This window comes from Delphinus delphis, chromosome 5, assembly GCF_949987515.2.
Source record: "Delphinus delphis chromosome 5, mDelDel1.2, whole genome shotgun sequence".
NCBI classification, from domain to species: Eukaryota; Metazoa; Chordata; class Mammalia; order Artiodactyla; family Delphinidae; genus Delphinus; species Delphinus delphis.
The window spans coordinates 77,757,475-77,772,849 of record NC_082687.1 but is presented as its reverse complement, the minus strand read 5'-3'; positions in this window follow the sequence as shown (position 1 = coordinate 77,772,849).

Genomic DNA, 15,375 nt, shown 5'->3' with positions numbered 1-15,375 from the left:
GCTCTGCTTTTGCCTCCTTATCTTCTTCCTTTTAAAGCCCAGCCTTACTTTTTCCAACAGGGAGGCCAACAGGCCTGCATTAATTTGCATGGCTGACGTAGACTCTAATCAATGTCTGCCAAACAATATATGACAACTTATTCACATAGAAACCAGGAAATTAATTACCATAGTTTAATTCTGGAAATAGCCTTTAATTCGGTCAATACTTTCCATTTGTGATCGAATTAATTGCTTGAAAACTGATTAATGAGAAGATCCAGCAGGCAGTAATTAACATCAAAGAAAAAAAAATTTAAGTCCTGGTGCTTCCCTGGTGGCGCAGTGGCTGCGAGTCCGCCTGCTGATGCAGGGGAGGTGGGTTCGTGCCCCGGTCCGGGAGGATCCCACATACCGCAGAGTGGCTGGGCCTGTGAGCCATGGCCGCCAGGCCTGCGCATCCGGAGCCTGCACTCCGCAACGAGAGAGGCCACGGCAGTGAGAGGCCCGCATACAGCAAAAAAAAAAAAAAAAAAAAAATTTAAGTCCTGTGAAAATTATTTAGGTACATGAGAGAAAATTCTGGTAAACAGCCAGTGGAAACTACAGCTATTCCTTAAATTTAGCATTTACTGAGCTGACCCAATATTCTGGATTCTATATTATAATTAAAGAAATATTCAGTGATGATGACTTAGTGCTGCAAATAATGTCATGGCTACATAATTAATATCTTTTATTTGATTCTGTATAACTAAATTCACAATTCAACAGCAAAACTTTTAAAGAGCTTCAAATCATTAAAGTTCTTTGGAAGTTTGCCATCATTGTACATTAATTATTTAAAATCATCTTTTACTGCCAAACTTGGGGGATGATTCTTGCATTAGTCAATTTAATTGATTAAAAAGAATTAAATTTATCATGGACCCAGCAACGAAGTTGGTGAAAATACTAATGACTATCAGAGGCTGAGCATCCTATTAACTTATTACTTAGCATTGTAACACTTGTGCTGATTTTAGGAATACCATTAAATAATAAGTCTGATCATGGTTAGCAATAGCATCTCTGGAAATTATACATCTGAGGGTTTAGTGGCTGCAATCCCTTTGGGAATAGGGGCTAGAGGATTTGTCTTAAGGCTTTACTTATGTAAGAAGCACATACAGTTTTTACAAGGATAGTATGTTTATTGAAGTGGCTTGATGGGGGCTGATGGAGATTATGGAGGAGCTTTGTCATTCCCACCTCCTCTTCCAATCCCCCCACACTTCTGTCTTTGATTCTACCATCCCAGATTCATAATAGTGCTTTCATTTTAGGCAGTAAAAATATATTTACCTACCACATATGCCTTATTTTTCCTTTTGAGTTGTCCAAAGATACAAAAACATATTTGTAGTATTATTGGATAATATTTCCATTAGGAATTGGGGCAAAGAAGGTTGGAAGCAATGCTACAGAGTTGAGCTGGGGGGGAGTTGGTGACAAGAGAATGGGAATTCAGGGGAATCAGCAGGGGAGTCTTAGGTGAGGACAGACTAGCCAGTCAACTTTATGGCATGCTTTGAGGACTCACTGATCCTCCAATCTGAAAATTCTCCTTTCAATGCCCATTTCTATAGAGAAAACCACAGCTAAAAAGTAAAGATCCCTAGGAGGCAAAATAGGGTCACTTTTCATCATTAGAACCTTTGGATATAATTTTTTAATCTGGTGTTTTATTAAAACTATTAAAATCTGTATTAGTTATTTGTTGCTGCATGAGAAAGTCCTTCAAGTTTAGTGACTTAAATGGCAAACATTTATTATCTCACCATTTCTGTGAGTCAGGGATTTGAGAAAGGCTTTTATGGGTGGTTCTGACTTACGGTCACTCACGAGGTTGTGATCAAGATGTCAGCTGGGGCCGCAGTCAGTGGAGGCTTCACTGAAGCTGTAAGGTCCCCTTCCAAGCTGGAGGACCCACAGGACTGTTAGCAGGAAGTCTCTGCTTCTTGCCATGTGAGCCTCTACACAGGGCTTCTTGGGTTTCTTCAAGACATGGCATTTGGATTCCCTCACAGGAAATGATCCCTGAAAAAGAGGAAAAGACCATAATACAAGTGAATTTTGAAGAAGAAAATGGAAGAGATGATATGTTCAAAATAAGCAATTTTCCAAATTTTGATCATTGCTGCACAGTCTATAAATAGTATGTAAAATATCATGTAAATAGACATTTACCAAGGAAAAAAGAAATTTGTGCTCAAATAAGTTTGAAAACAAAGTTTGTTTAACCAAGAAACAAATTTAAACAACTTTTTCTTACTGAGAGATTTCATGTACTTTATGAATTCCCAAGGGAGAAATATATTTTGTAGCTATTGTTAATTAAAAATCTTTGGGGTTCTTTTGATAAAATTCACTAATTAGAGGTAAGTAGGAGATAAAAATTTCTTCTTTACCACCTTAATACTAGAGGAACATTACAAGAAATGCAAGTTTTTGACAAAAGTCTACCAAACATACATTTATTTTCAAACTGACCCAACAAGCTATCAGAGCTTCAGTAACCATCAGATCTGTCAACAGAGAGCTTCATAAAGTAGGAGGACACAGAACTACAGCTTTTACCTTTGAGCTCTGCTGTTAAAGGGCTAGTTGAGCTTGGAAGATTTTTATTCATGAATGAGAAATTATTACCACTATATCTTATGCTAATTGGCAAACCACCACTGGAGTGTGGGTTCCTGAGCAGAGAAGATCCATACTGATTAATCACCTCTAGAGGCTGGATTAAAGTCAGCTGACACACATATACATTACACCTTCCGTTAAAATAAACTGCTACAAGGACAACATAGAAATAACATTTTCCAAACATTTTACTGCATTCTTCTTTTTCCTCAGAGCATTTGTGGGACTAATATTCTTAGAAAAGACATGGAAAAATCCCTGCAAGAGAAACAATCAGGAATTAAGAGGTCCAGGTGACCTAGAGGGAGTTGGCTCCTAAAGAGAAGGCAATAAAATTGTAATGGGAAATTGATGATGATAAATGCTGACAAGAGACCTAACCTGCATCCCACTCTCCCAGTGAAGGAGCTGTAAGAGTCAAATGATTGCCAGTAAAAAAGGTGTTATGCATCAGGACACAGCACTGACTGAAGGCTAACTAAAAGTCTTAAGGCCCATGCTTGGGGGAGGGGCACAATAATGTCCTGAAATATATGGGGAAAAAATTAATTAAATCAGTGACCTTTTTATTATAAAACGACAGGTGGCAGACAATCTAGTAATTTTACTGCCATTCTGATCCTAGATTCAAAATGGTCAAATATACAGGGCCAGTTTCATATTTGGGCAAAATGTATGCAATAAAATATGTTTATGGAAAGATAGGCTAGGAAGTCAATCAACTCCAAACAATGCCATCTACAATAGGAAAAGTAATTGAAGTGGACTCTGTTTCTTGTTTCCTGTAAGCTGGGTGTTTTACATGAGTAATCTACTATTTTACATGTCTAAATTTCTCACCCTCACAATAACCTTGTGAGGATGAAACTGTTACTATTCCTGTTTTACAGATGAAGATGGAAGGTATGTAATTTGTTCAAGGACAAAATGCTGAGACTCTAAACCAACTCTGTCTTACTCCACAGCCCATGCTGAACTTTTATCTACACTGCATTAGATGAACATTGCTTCAGAGAGACCAACTTCTGGCAGTAAGACAAAAGGCAAAAATGCAGAATATTGTTTGGGAAAGCTTACTTAAATCAATGTTGGCTTCTAAAAGTAAAACAATAAAGAGCACAGGATCTCACATCCCACAATCTAGAAAAATTAGAGCCACATTTCACAAAGATGTGAATTATCCAATGGAAAAAATGTCTCTATTCTCTGCTCCACATAACCCCTCACCAGTATGAAACATTTCGTAATACGAAGTTTTGGAATATAAAAAATATTCTTAGGTGATTCTCAAGTGCTTTGTGTTTAAACTCAATGTCAACCCTTTATTATGAAAACGAAAAGTTTTTTCTTAGAATTAATTTCAGACAACAATTCTAAGACCAGATTGCTTTCTTTCAAAGAGAAAACAAAGTGCTTATAAAAACAGAAATAACTTTGAATTGGTAACAAACACCAATAAATATTTTTTCACTATTAGTGTGAATTTCAATTCAATAAGCTTTTATTGTGTATATTCTATGTGCCTATATTATACTAAGTGCTGTGGGAACATAAAAAGCATGTAATTCTTCATCAGTGCCTTCAGAGAAACTATAATTTCTTGAGAGAAGTAAGACATTAAATGTTAAACTGTTGAATCGTAATTCTGGGCATCACATGAGTAAGTGCCCAAATTAAAAGTATAGACCAGAATTCCTCTGACTGTATTTCAGAAGATATTTTAAGAGTTCTTTTTTTTTTAATGTTCTGGTACTAAATAAATTTTAAAACTATAAAATATCTACTTCTTGAATACTATCTTTGCAAATTATTTCATCATCAACATTATCAAACATTAATTTTACCCAGGCAATAAAAGCAAGAGTGCATTAGATGCATTATCTTATATAATTCTTCAAATAATTCCATGAAAGAGGTATTATTATTATCCTCATCTTATAGTTGAGAAGGCTGAGATTTGGAAAGCTAGCATTATGACTGCAGGTGATACTGTTATATATGGAGCCAAACTGCTAGACCCCAAATTATGGGTTCTAACCTGAAGAAGGACCATCTCTGAGGTCCCTGAATATTTTATGTAAGATAGGCTACTTCTCATTTTTCATACCATCAACCTATTTTCCTTCTATAAAGAAAATCTGCATTTCAAAATTTTCACTTATTTGTTAACTCACTTATTTTCTGTCTACTCTAAGGAACATGACTACAACAACCTTTTTCACCAATATATCTGATGCTAACCTAATTCCTGTCACATCATTGGCACTCAATAATATCTAATGGAAGGAAGGAAGAAGGGAAGGAAGAACTATCAAGGCAAATATCACACTAGACAAAGTTCAACAGGCAAGGAAGACCTTTAATTCAAGGTTATTGTGATAAGGAAGAGAACCCAGAACTCAGTGTGAGCTCAGCTCCACAGAAACAAAACAAAGGGCTGGATAGGTTTAAGACCTAGGATGGAGGAATCATAGGCCATATGTGTTTCCTGATTGGTGTTACCTAAGGGAAAAGTAAACTTTCTCATCTTCATGACAGGAGGTGGTTTTGCATCTTGGAGCAAGGTGCCCACTGAAGTTAGGCTCTACCCTCTTACAGAAACTGGCAGATACGGGCATGACCTTTCCTGATGAATGCATTTCAAAGGAATGGTTTCCAGGTCCTTGAGAAAGACATTCCTGTGTTATAAAACTGGAAAAAGGCCTTAGAAAAAATTACATTTAAAGGGACAGAGACTTACTTCACCCTGTATGACACTCTCTAGGTCCATCCATGTCTCTATGAATGACCCAGTTTCGTTCCTTTTTATGGCTGAATAATATTCCATTGTATATATGTACCACATCTTCTTATTACATCTATATTTCATACAGAGTGAAGTCAGAAAGAGAAAAACAAATATCATATATTAATGCATATATATATGGAATCTAGAAAAATGGTATAGATGACTTCATTTGCAAAGCAGAAATAGAGACATAGCCATAGAGAACAAATGTATGGATACCAAGGGGGAAAGGGGTGGGGTGGGAGGAATTGGGAGATTGGGATTGACACATATACACTATTGATACTTTGTGAAAAATAGACAACTGATAGGAACATACTGTATAGCACAGGGAACTCTGCTTAATGCACTGTGGTGTCCTAAATGGGAGGGAAATCCAAAAGGGAGGGGATATACGTATATGTATATGTATGGCTGTGCAGTAGAAGCTAACACAACATTGTAAAGCAACTATACTCCAATAAAAATTAACTTAAAAAAATAAAGAAGCAGAGAACTCATCTACAATTACAAGTTTTCTAAAGTAAAGGCACTAAGAAAATGAAGATCAGGGGCCAAGAGTCAGGAAGAAACATGTCTAAATTCTAGTCAAGATGAGGGGAACTTTCAAGCCTTCTTGGTCAGAAGGAAGGAAGAAGGAAAGGAAAAAAGGAGGGAAGAAAGGCAATGTGGTGGTCATGAAATTATGCTGCTCAGACCTCCTTTCAAGAGAACCTGCCTCAAAGAAGGTGGTTGGCTGACAGACTCCAACTGCTGTACCTTCGGATCTGCTTGCAATGTTCTCACAGAGGCCAAGCCCTCCTGGCTGTTCCCCGCCACTGACTAAGCAAGGCAGCGGTATGTGATCTGGGCTACCTTACCCAATATGGAACTCCTCTAATGGGAAGGTTTTGCTCTGGGGTCTCCATAAGCCTGGCCAAAATGTTCCCAGAGTCTTGTTACAGTCTGAGGCTCCTCTCACCCACTCCTTCTTTCCCTCTCCCCTTAGCTGCAGCTAAGTCTGAAGGTTTCCCTACTAATTCTGCTCCTTTTCCACTTTATTCTTCATAGACGTTTTTCCTATTATTCTTGCACATCCAATTTTGTCTTCTCAGAAGATCCAAACTGACATTGAGGGAAAGTAATACAGGCGGAGGGAAGGGACAGGAAGGAAAAGGGGGAGAAAACAACAGAAGGCAAAGGCAAAAGGGGACAATGAGAAAGAAAAACTGGGAAAATTTGCGAGAGAGAAAAAGAGAAACAGACAGAATGCAAACGAGACCACATATACCGCACACACTCCAATCTTGGTTGCAGTCCTAGAACCTGAAGGTTGAATTTTTGCTCTTACCCTGACTGTCATTGCTAGCAGAGATGCTTTAAAGAAAGCAAACACCAGACACAGGAGGACTTTTTGCTTTCTGGGTAATGGTCTGCCAGATGTCTCTTTATGGCAGTCATGGGCATATAAAATTTGACACAGTGGGAAGCTCACCTGTACTAAAAGAAATGGCTACTCTTACGGCCCCTCCAGGACGGCCCAACTTAATGCTACAAAAAGGGACCCTGCAAAGTATCTCTATACTTCAAAATCCTGCTCCCACAACTATGTTTTTGGCTTTGAAAGAGAATAAAAGTTCCCATCTCCCAGTTAAGTTTCATCTCACTTTTCAACTCAGTAATGGGCAGTTGGAAATATAAATTTCCTTCAGGGGAAGGCCTCATCTGCAATAGGTGTGAACTGACCCACCTGGCCTAAACCAGTGCATTAAAAGTGTGTGTTGACCAAAGGATGGTTAATATAAGGCCATGGACAGGACACCAGCACTGCAGGTCAGGAAGCCCATGCAAGGCCTGTATGTTTCTTTTACAATTTTTTCTGCAGTAGGAGACACAAAGAACATCAGCATACACATCCTTCCTGGGGAGACAGCCACACAATCACAACGTGCGCTGATCATTACATAAAAAGATAAATCTTCAAAGTACAAAGAATGCTTTTCACGGCGAATACAGTCAAAATCAATATTTGGAAGAAATAAGTAATATTTTATCTATTGCTGCAAACACACAATCTGCTAAAGGGTCACCCGATTTACACTATTTTACTGCTTCAATCACAGCAGGTCACTTTTCTCACTTTTTTTTTTTTTAATTTAAATGAGCGCCTACCTGGCAAACCAGATTCAGCCTTCCTCCAGCTCTTCCTTGTCTCCAAAATGTTTGTGATTCTCCAAGCCTCCTATTTTATTTTTAATAGCTCCCAGTAGCCCAGGGGGTGTCAGACCAAGTCAGTGTCTGGTAGGAGAGGGTCTTAGTCAGCACCTAGATTCAGGTGGATTGGAAGTCAGACCCTCAGGCAGCAGCTGTTAAAGAATGCAAATATACACAGCTGTGTGGGATGCAAGTGTAATAAGCCCTGCCGGCCAGGTGATCTGGAGGGAGAGGTGAGGTGTTCCCTGCCCGGCAGTTGTTAAAGCTCAGGGCTCCAGCTGAGCATACAGACTCTTTGCCGGTAGACCTGCTCGCTGTAGGAGCGGAGAGAGAGCTCAAAGATGGCGGCCGCAGCCTGGCTTCCCCCAGAGCGACCGGAAGCCTCTAGACCCCGCCGAACCGGAAGCCCGCCCCCTTGGGCTAAGTTCAAGGCCCAGGAAGCGAGCTTCTTTGATGCGAAGGCTGAGGGAGTTGCAGTCGCCGTCTGCATGGTGCCCGGAAGTAGTGGCCCGCCAGGGGCTGTCTCTCCAATTGTTACCCTCCCGTGGGATCCAGGAACACAGGCCAGGAGAGCAAGGGGCGTCCCCTCGGTAGCAGCCGCAAACTCCGGAGTGCTGAATTCCCCTGCGGGGGATGCTGGCGCTCCCGGTGGCAGAGAGCCGAAGATGGTGCTCGCTGGCTGCTGCGAGGCAGAGGGGTGAGCGACGAGGGCACGTGCCGAAAAAGGAAAAAGGAAAGAAGGGGGGAAAGGAAGAAAAGGCAAAAAGGGAGAAAAAGACGGCACCCTCCGGCTTTCGCAAGGCCGAGGGAGAGCCGGAAGATGGTGCCCACCAGCCTCCAATCCTGGACAGCATCCCAGCAGACCCCTCCCCCTCAGACCAGTACTTTAAAATTATCAAATGAACCACTTTCACGGAGAATCCGGGTGCTTTGCAAAGAGCTGCGTCCATGGAGGCCCTGAGGCAGGTGAGTCCTCTGCGGGCCCCGTAAGGGGTATTTCTAGTTCACCACAGCCCAGGGGTCGCAGGCACAAGCTCTTTTGGTCTTTACAGCGGTATGTTTTGGGGGCTTGGCTCTCAGGTGCTGGTCTTAAAAGTTGGGGTGCCCAATGTGGGGTGCGAATCCGCTTCTCAGGGAGAAGCTCCAGGTTTTGAGTTCCCTCAGGATTGTGGGTCTCAGGGCTGCGGTGAGGTTTATGGCGAGATTGTGTCTCAGCCTCGCCTACCGTCTTTGGTGTGGTTTCCCCTTCATTTGCCTGATGTGAAGGGGTCCCTCTACCAATTTTTAGGTTTTATTCGGAGGAGATTTTCCATACACAGCTGTACATTCCCTGTGTCCCTGGAAGGATGTGAGTTCAGGATCTTCCTTCGTCGCCATTTTGAATCCTTTTTTTTTTTTTTTCATTTTAAAAGTTTATTTTGAAGATCATGTTTTAAAAAAAGTTAAAAATAATCTGGTAAAACATTGCACGGAATACAAAAATTACATAAGTATGGTGATTAAATCAAATAAGGGAAATATGTTTTCTTCTGCAATTTTGGAAATAAGTTCTGTTGTCGTGAAGGTTCTTATACTTCCAAAAAAGGGAGGGGGTGGAAAGCATGGCAATTAAACCTGCCTCTTAATTATGTAAATATACAGTAGATACCAAATTTTTCTGTTCTTCCCAATAAGTCAGTTTTGATCTTCAGACTATGCCTTGTTTTTTAAAAGATATGATGCTAGAAATTCAGTGGGATTTTGTGGTCTGTCCTTTGCAAGTACAGTAAGTCCCTGTAATAAGATAGGCACAATTGTCTGATCCAAGTAGGCATGAGTTGGCAAAGACTGGAGGTCCACTTTCCATTTTGATGACTCTGCTGCGTTAACCTCATTTTCTACTGTCCTTCCACTCTCATTATTTTTTCTCAGTTTACCTTGGAAATTGATCTGAGGTGTGAGAGAAAGCATTGGGGTATCACTGCTCTAGAGTATCATGGCTCTGCCTTCATAGGCAAACATCGTTATTCATTTTAATCATAGTTTATCCAGAAACCATAGATAGGTAGGTTTCTTTCCTTTTTTTTTCTTTTTTAAAACTTAAGGGAAGTTTTGATGAATTTTTTCAAAATAAACGTTGCCTTTTTAGAGGTCAAATGATGCCTTCAACCCTAGAGTCAGAACACTGCTAGCAACTTTCAAATAGCATTTCACAGATGCAGAAACACCACTTTAACTGGTATCCTTTATACAAAGAGAACGTCAGAATGGAGCCCCACAGTGAGAAGCCAGGATCTGGTGCCATCAACAAACAAACTCAGATGACACATTAAGAAAACCAGAGTATAGCTTAATAAGAAGCAGCAACATCCATCACTGTGCAGGTGGCAAAGGCCTAGATGCTCTTTGCAAGCTAAGAACATAAAACTACAAAGTAGCACAAGCTGAAACCAAGGTAGCTGAAACACAATACTGTGCAAGAAAAGAGAAAATGTTCAGGAGAGAACAATGAACTATCTAGGAAAAAGTAATGAAATGGGAGAATAGGAGATGAAGAATGACGTTTGTAGTGTAACACAAGCACTTGAGACATAAAAGTAAAAATTAAGATTTACTGATGCATTCTACAAATATTTTTTTAGAGCCCACTGTATTCCAAGCACTATTCTAGGCACTTGGGATACACCTGCAAACAGAAAGACAGTGAATGAACTCTGCCATCGGGGAGGCAAATCAGGGAGGCAAACAAAGAGGAGGAGAAAGGGATTGTGATCTGCATTCATGATAGAAGGTCTACACATACAGAAGAGGTTTTAGGAAACTTTTCCAAAACATTGAAGACTGAAGTGTCCATGCTTCACCATATATTGTGAGTTTACCAACTTTAAAACAGAGCACAAGTCCTAGATAATGAAATACTTGAATACATCTTTAAAGAGTTGTCTAATTGTTTTTAAAATATTTATCCACTTCATGGCCCTTCGAAGTAGGATAAACGAATTGACACTTAGCAAACAAATGTTTTATTAATAACCACTGTAGTTTGGCAAAAGTTATCACGTTGTCATTGTTACCAGATGGGAGTACTCGCATTCTCTCAAATCTTCTTGTGATCACAAAGTTCTGAGATTAATCTTCCTCTAGGTACCTAGGCATCATTAGCATTAGATATCCAGACTGGATATCTGGACTATTAGATTTAAGATTTATTGCCTGATGTGCAACTCACAAGCACACACACACACACACACACACACACAGAGTGAACACACAGAGTGAACACACACACAGGGCAACCCACTTGCAAAATTCTTTCTTAGCCAGGATTATATCTGCATGGGTTTGCTGTATCTTACACTCTCAGTTTCATTTCCCTCATTCCACTTGTAGAGTCATGTCCAAGTATCTCCTGGCAGATCATGGATAGTCCATCACTCAGAGCAGGAAGATAACAAATCAGCAATACTTCTGAGGTTGTGTCAGCTTGGAAGGTAATTAAATTTGCTTGCTCTAGTTTGCAATAGTTGTTTGAAGAAGTGAAGCTCTGCCACAAATCATTTTGGCAGCTACCATTACCTTGGGCTGTGAAATGGATATTACGTAGACTCATATGTCAGTCATTGTAATGCCAGCCAAGGAAAATTTTAAGAGGGGAGATATGTTTGGGGGGGAAAAAGTGTCCTGCATTGTGCACTATGCCTGCTGCACTATTATTGCTGCTGGTTTCCAATTCTTATATAAGTTTGTTTTCTTTTATCCTTTCTCTCCATCTCATGGTACTGTTCTCACTTAAGTTAGACAAATCTAGGTCCTAATTCCAATGTCAAAATATTTTCGCTGTGTTATCCTGGGACAGTGGCCTTACCTTTCTCCGCCTCAATTCTCTCATCTGTAAAATGGGCATCATGATTCTGCCAACCTAGTACAGTGTTATTTTGCTTTGTTTTTTATAAGGATTAACTGATGGAATGCAAATAAATGACTTAGTCACAGTGCATTCAGTCCACCATTCAATAATGATTTATTTGATATTACCATGTTCAAGACATTGCGTAGAGTAAATGTTTAATAAATGACAGTTATTTTTATTATTATTACTAATGAATATATCATGTTTTGACATATACCAGGAACTATGCTAGGAATGAAAAGGAACCAAAAATGAGCAGAACAGTATCTCTAACTCTCCTTCAAAAGCAGTAGCCATGTTGATATACACACACACACACACACACACACACACACACACAAACAAATACACACAAATATCCCTTCTCTAATCATGAACAATATAAGGCAGGAAGAGGTTGAAAATATGCCCAAGTTTCTACAGCAAATAGCAAAAGTTTTGCTAAAAGCCAGCTCAGTGCCATTTCTTTTGGACTTAAGCAAATACAATGCTCCATAATATTACAAAAAAAAATGTGAACAATTCGAAATAAAATTTCCCAAGTGGCTTTTCAAAACCCACACCAGCATTAGGGCTGTGTGCGAGAAATAACCATAGAGGAAAATGTCAATCTAAAAAATGACATGTCTTCTGCAGTCTGATAAACTGTTCGTATTACAAACCTAAACTATCCCCAGTGGATTTGGGAGTCATTAAAAATAATAAAATCAATACCTGACCAGTTACCAGATCTGCTCCACAGTCATGTTTGATTCTGCACCCAGACATTTGCCCATAGAAGGAACAGCTCTGTTCTTCATAGTAGTAGAAAGAAACTCTGTCAAACCTTACCACTTATGTTCCTTTACTATAATCTGTATCCCTGCAAGTTGTGAAATCACTTTGTATATATTTTGAAGTCATCCCCTCATTCCTGTTATCTGCTCCCTGCCCACCTTCACAAACTTATCATTTTCAGAAAAATATTTCATCTCAATTTCACTTTCATAAAATGGGCATGGTGAGTCACTAATTCAATACATCTACAATATATCCACAGAAGAAAATTTAATCTGTAGAGTTCAGCCAAATCCTTTAGGATAGAGACTTGCCAAAAAGCTGTGGAATTGTTTCTGAGACAAACAATAGACAGCACATAGTTCAACACTGTGTCAGATGGGGTGCATGGTGATTTTTGTTTGCAGATGTAGGGAATGAGGAGAGATGTCATCACGTTTCAGCAGAAGAAGAGCAGATAGAAGCGTAGGAGAAAGGTAGAAGGGACTGGTAATAACAATATACAACAATAATATTGACAGCTATCATTTATTGCATGCTTATTCATACAGCTGAGAAAACTGTGTCTTCCCCATTGCCACACGGCAAATAGGTGGTGGAGTTTTGATTCAAACCTAACTCCAAAGCCCAGATTCTTAACCATTGTGCTGTAAATCTTGTGAAGCTAAATTTTCTCCTGAAATCGAGATTTGTCTTCTTCTTCTACCCAGCTCGGGCATTCCTAGGGCTGCCCAGGAGTGTACACAGCTATAAATGGGGGTGGAGTGGCAGCAGAGATAGTCTGAGGCAGTAGATCTGTAGCAGAGATCTTCTGCACAGAGCCCACTCCTTCTACACAGACCATGGCTTTGGGGAAACCCATATCCTAAACAATGTGGGTTTAGGTTAAAGTCCCATCAGATAACCAAACATATCCTCAATAGAGGAAGTAAAATTCAGTTAAATAGGAACTTGCTCCAAATACATTTTGCTTATTCTCTTTCTAATAGCCTCAATCTTTAAAATGACTTTTGCCAGGTATCTGAAATTGACTACATTTCTTATTTCTTATATGGACTACAATTGCTTTCTTTAAGTCACAATCCCTATGTTTACCAGCCTTTGTGTTAATTCTTTCCTTTTCTTTTTTTTTTCTTCTGCAACTCAGACAACTTTCTAGGCCACCTGTTCCTTGAAAATAACTCTAAAGAAATTGTAAATAGCTAATTGAACTTTAGCACCTTCTGCCTCAGTGTACTGCTAAAAAAAAAAGTAAATGTGACTCCAGACAACTCTAATTCAAATCCCCTTTCACTCAGCAGGAAGGAAACTAGAGCATAATGTGTAAACTACATATATTTTTTATTTCATTTATTTAAAAAATGTTTTCTTCTAACTAAAAATAATAGTTACCTATGTATTAGCATTAAATAGAATTTATTTTGCCTGCGTTTAAAAGTTCCTTCGGGCAGGCTGTAAAGATGTGTATCTCTTTTGTCCTAAACAATTCAGTGAAGTTTGAAGCTGACAGAATTTTGATTGGTTGGGAACATCCATGACCCTCCTTCCTCAGCTAAAGAGAAAAAAAGGCATCTCTGAAAAGAAGGATGTTGTGGTCACTGTGCCCTAGGGATGCAAAAACATCACTGAAATTTAGGTGCATGGCTCATAGGGTCTTCTTTATTGTCCAGAATTTTCAAAATTAAAACTTTTCCAAAGACTGAAGTTACCCCAACCAATAAAGATACACATCCTCACTAATAACACTGTTAATATGAAAGAAATCTATAAATAGAGACCCATTCTCAGCAGTATTCCCCTTTAAAAATAGGCAATTTCATCTGGCCTGTAGTGGATATGCCTAAGTTCTGGAGAATCAGTCATTCAAAGCCATCGGAAGTTGAACTATAATTTAAACCAACATCTGCCCAATAGAATGTGCTGCTTCAGCTTTCAAAATAATCTCACGAATGCAACAGCCAATATTTTTGAAAATGACTACACAGAACTTTTCCTGCTAAGTTCCTGCTTTCTAACCCGTTGGTCTGGTCTAGATTAACCTTTTTTATGCAGAAAAGTGGTCAAGAGAAAGTTGAGCTGGAGACAAGCCTGCACATCCCATGAGATCAAGTCTAGTGATGTGGGACTGTGTGTATAGTCAAAGGGAAAATTTTTTTTGCAATACAGTAAGTGTGAAAGCTTAGAGAAAAACAAACAATAGCTGTATCTATACTTCGGAGAGAATTCTTGGTTGGAAACTGAGAATGCTTGATGTGGAGAGAAATTTTAAGATGTTTGCTAAATATTTAGAATGTATTATAACTACCCAAACCCCACTCCATCTCAGCTTTGGTTTTCTTGAGACACCAAATAGAGATTTAAATGTCTTTTAATAATATTTTTCTGTTAGACTGCTATTTTGATGAATGACACATCTTGCAGTATGAACCCCCATTATATTTAGGTTGCAGTGGTAACTTCTAACGCAATGGTTTCCAGCAGTCCCTCTGGCTCCTTCTTCCCCTCTAAAAACACAAAACAATTAGTAACAAGCGCTATCTTTAAATAGAGAATTTACATATGATTACTGCTTTTGTTTTTACATTCAAAGCTTTAATAATTTATTGTATAAAGACCTACTGGGAATTGATAGAAAAACTACTGAGTTTTAATAGGTAAATAGAAAAAAATAAGCATTTCATAAAAGAGGAACATTATAAACAAGTATGAAAAATAATTTTTAGTATTGAATTTTTAAAATATTTTTTACAGGATATAAGATTATTGACATACATTGTATGTGTGTGTGTGTGTGTGTGTGTGTGTGTGTGTGTGTATATATATATATATATATACACATATATATATGCTTCAGAGAGTTATGCTTGTTTTGATGTTCAGCTTCTCAGCATCAGTGGTCCCTTTCCTTTCCACTTTTCTCCTCTTGGTTGGACACTAGAGGCTCCTTCCACCAGATCCTCCCCTCTCTGCTCCCGTGTGCCAGGAAGTAAGCACTTGACCCAGGTTGTGATTTTGACTCTTGACTGTAATGACAGAAGGACAGAAGAAATTGCTGCTGTTTATTCAT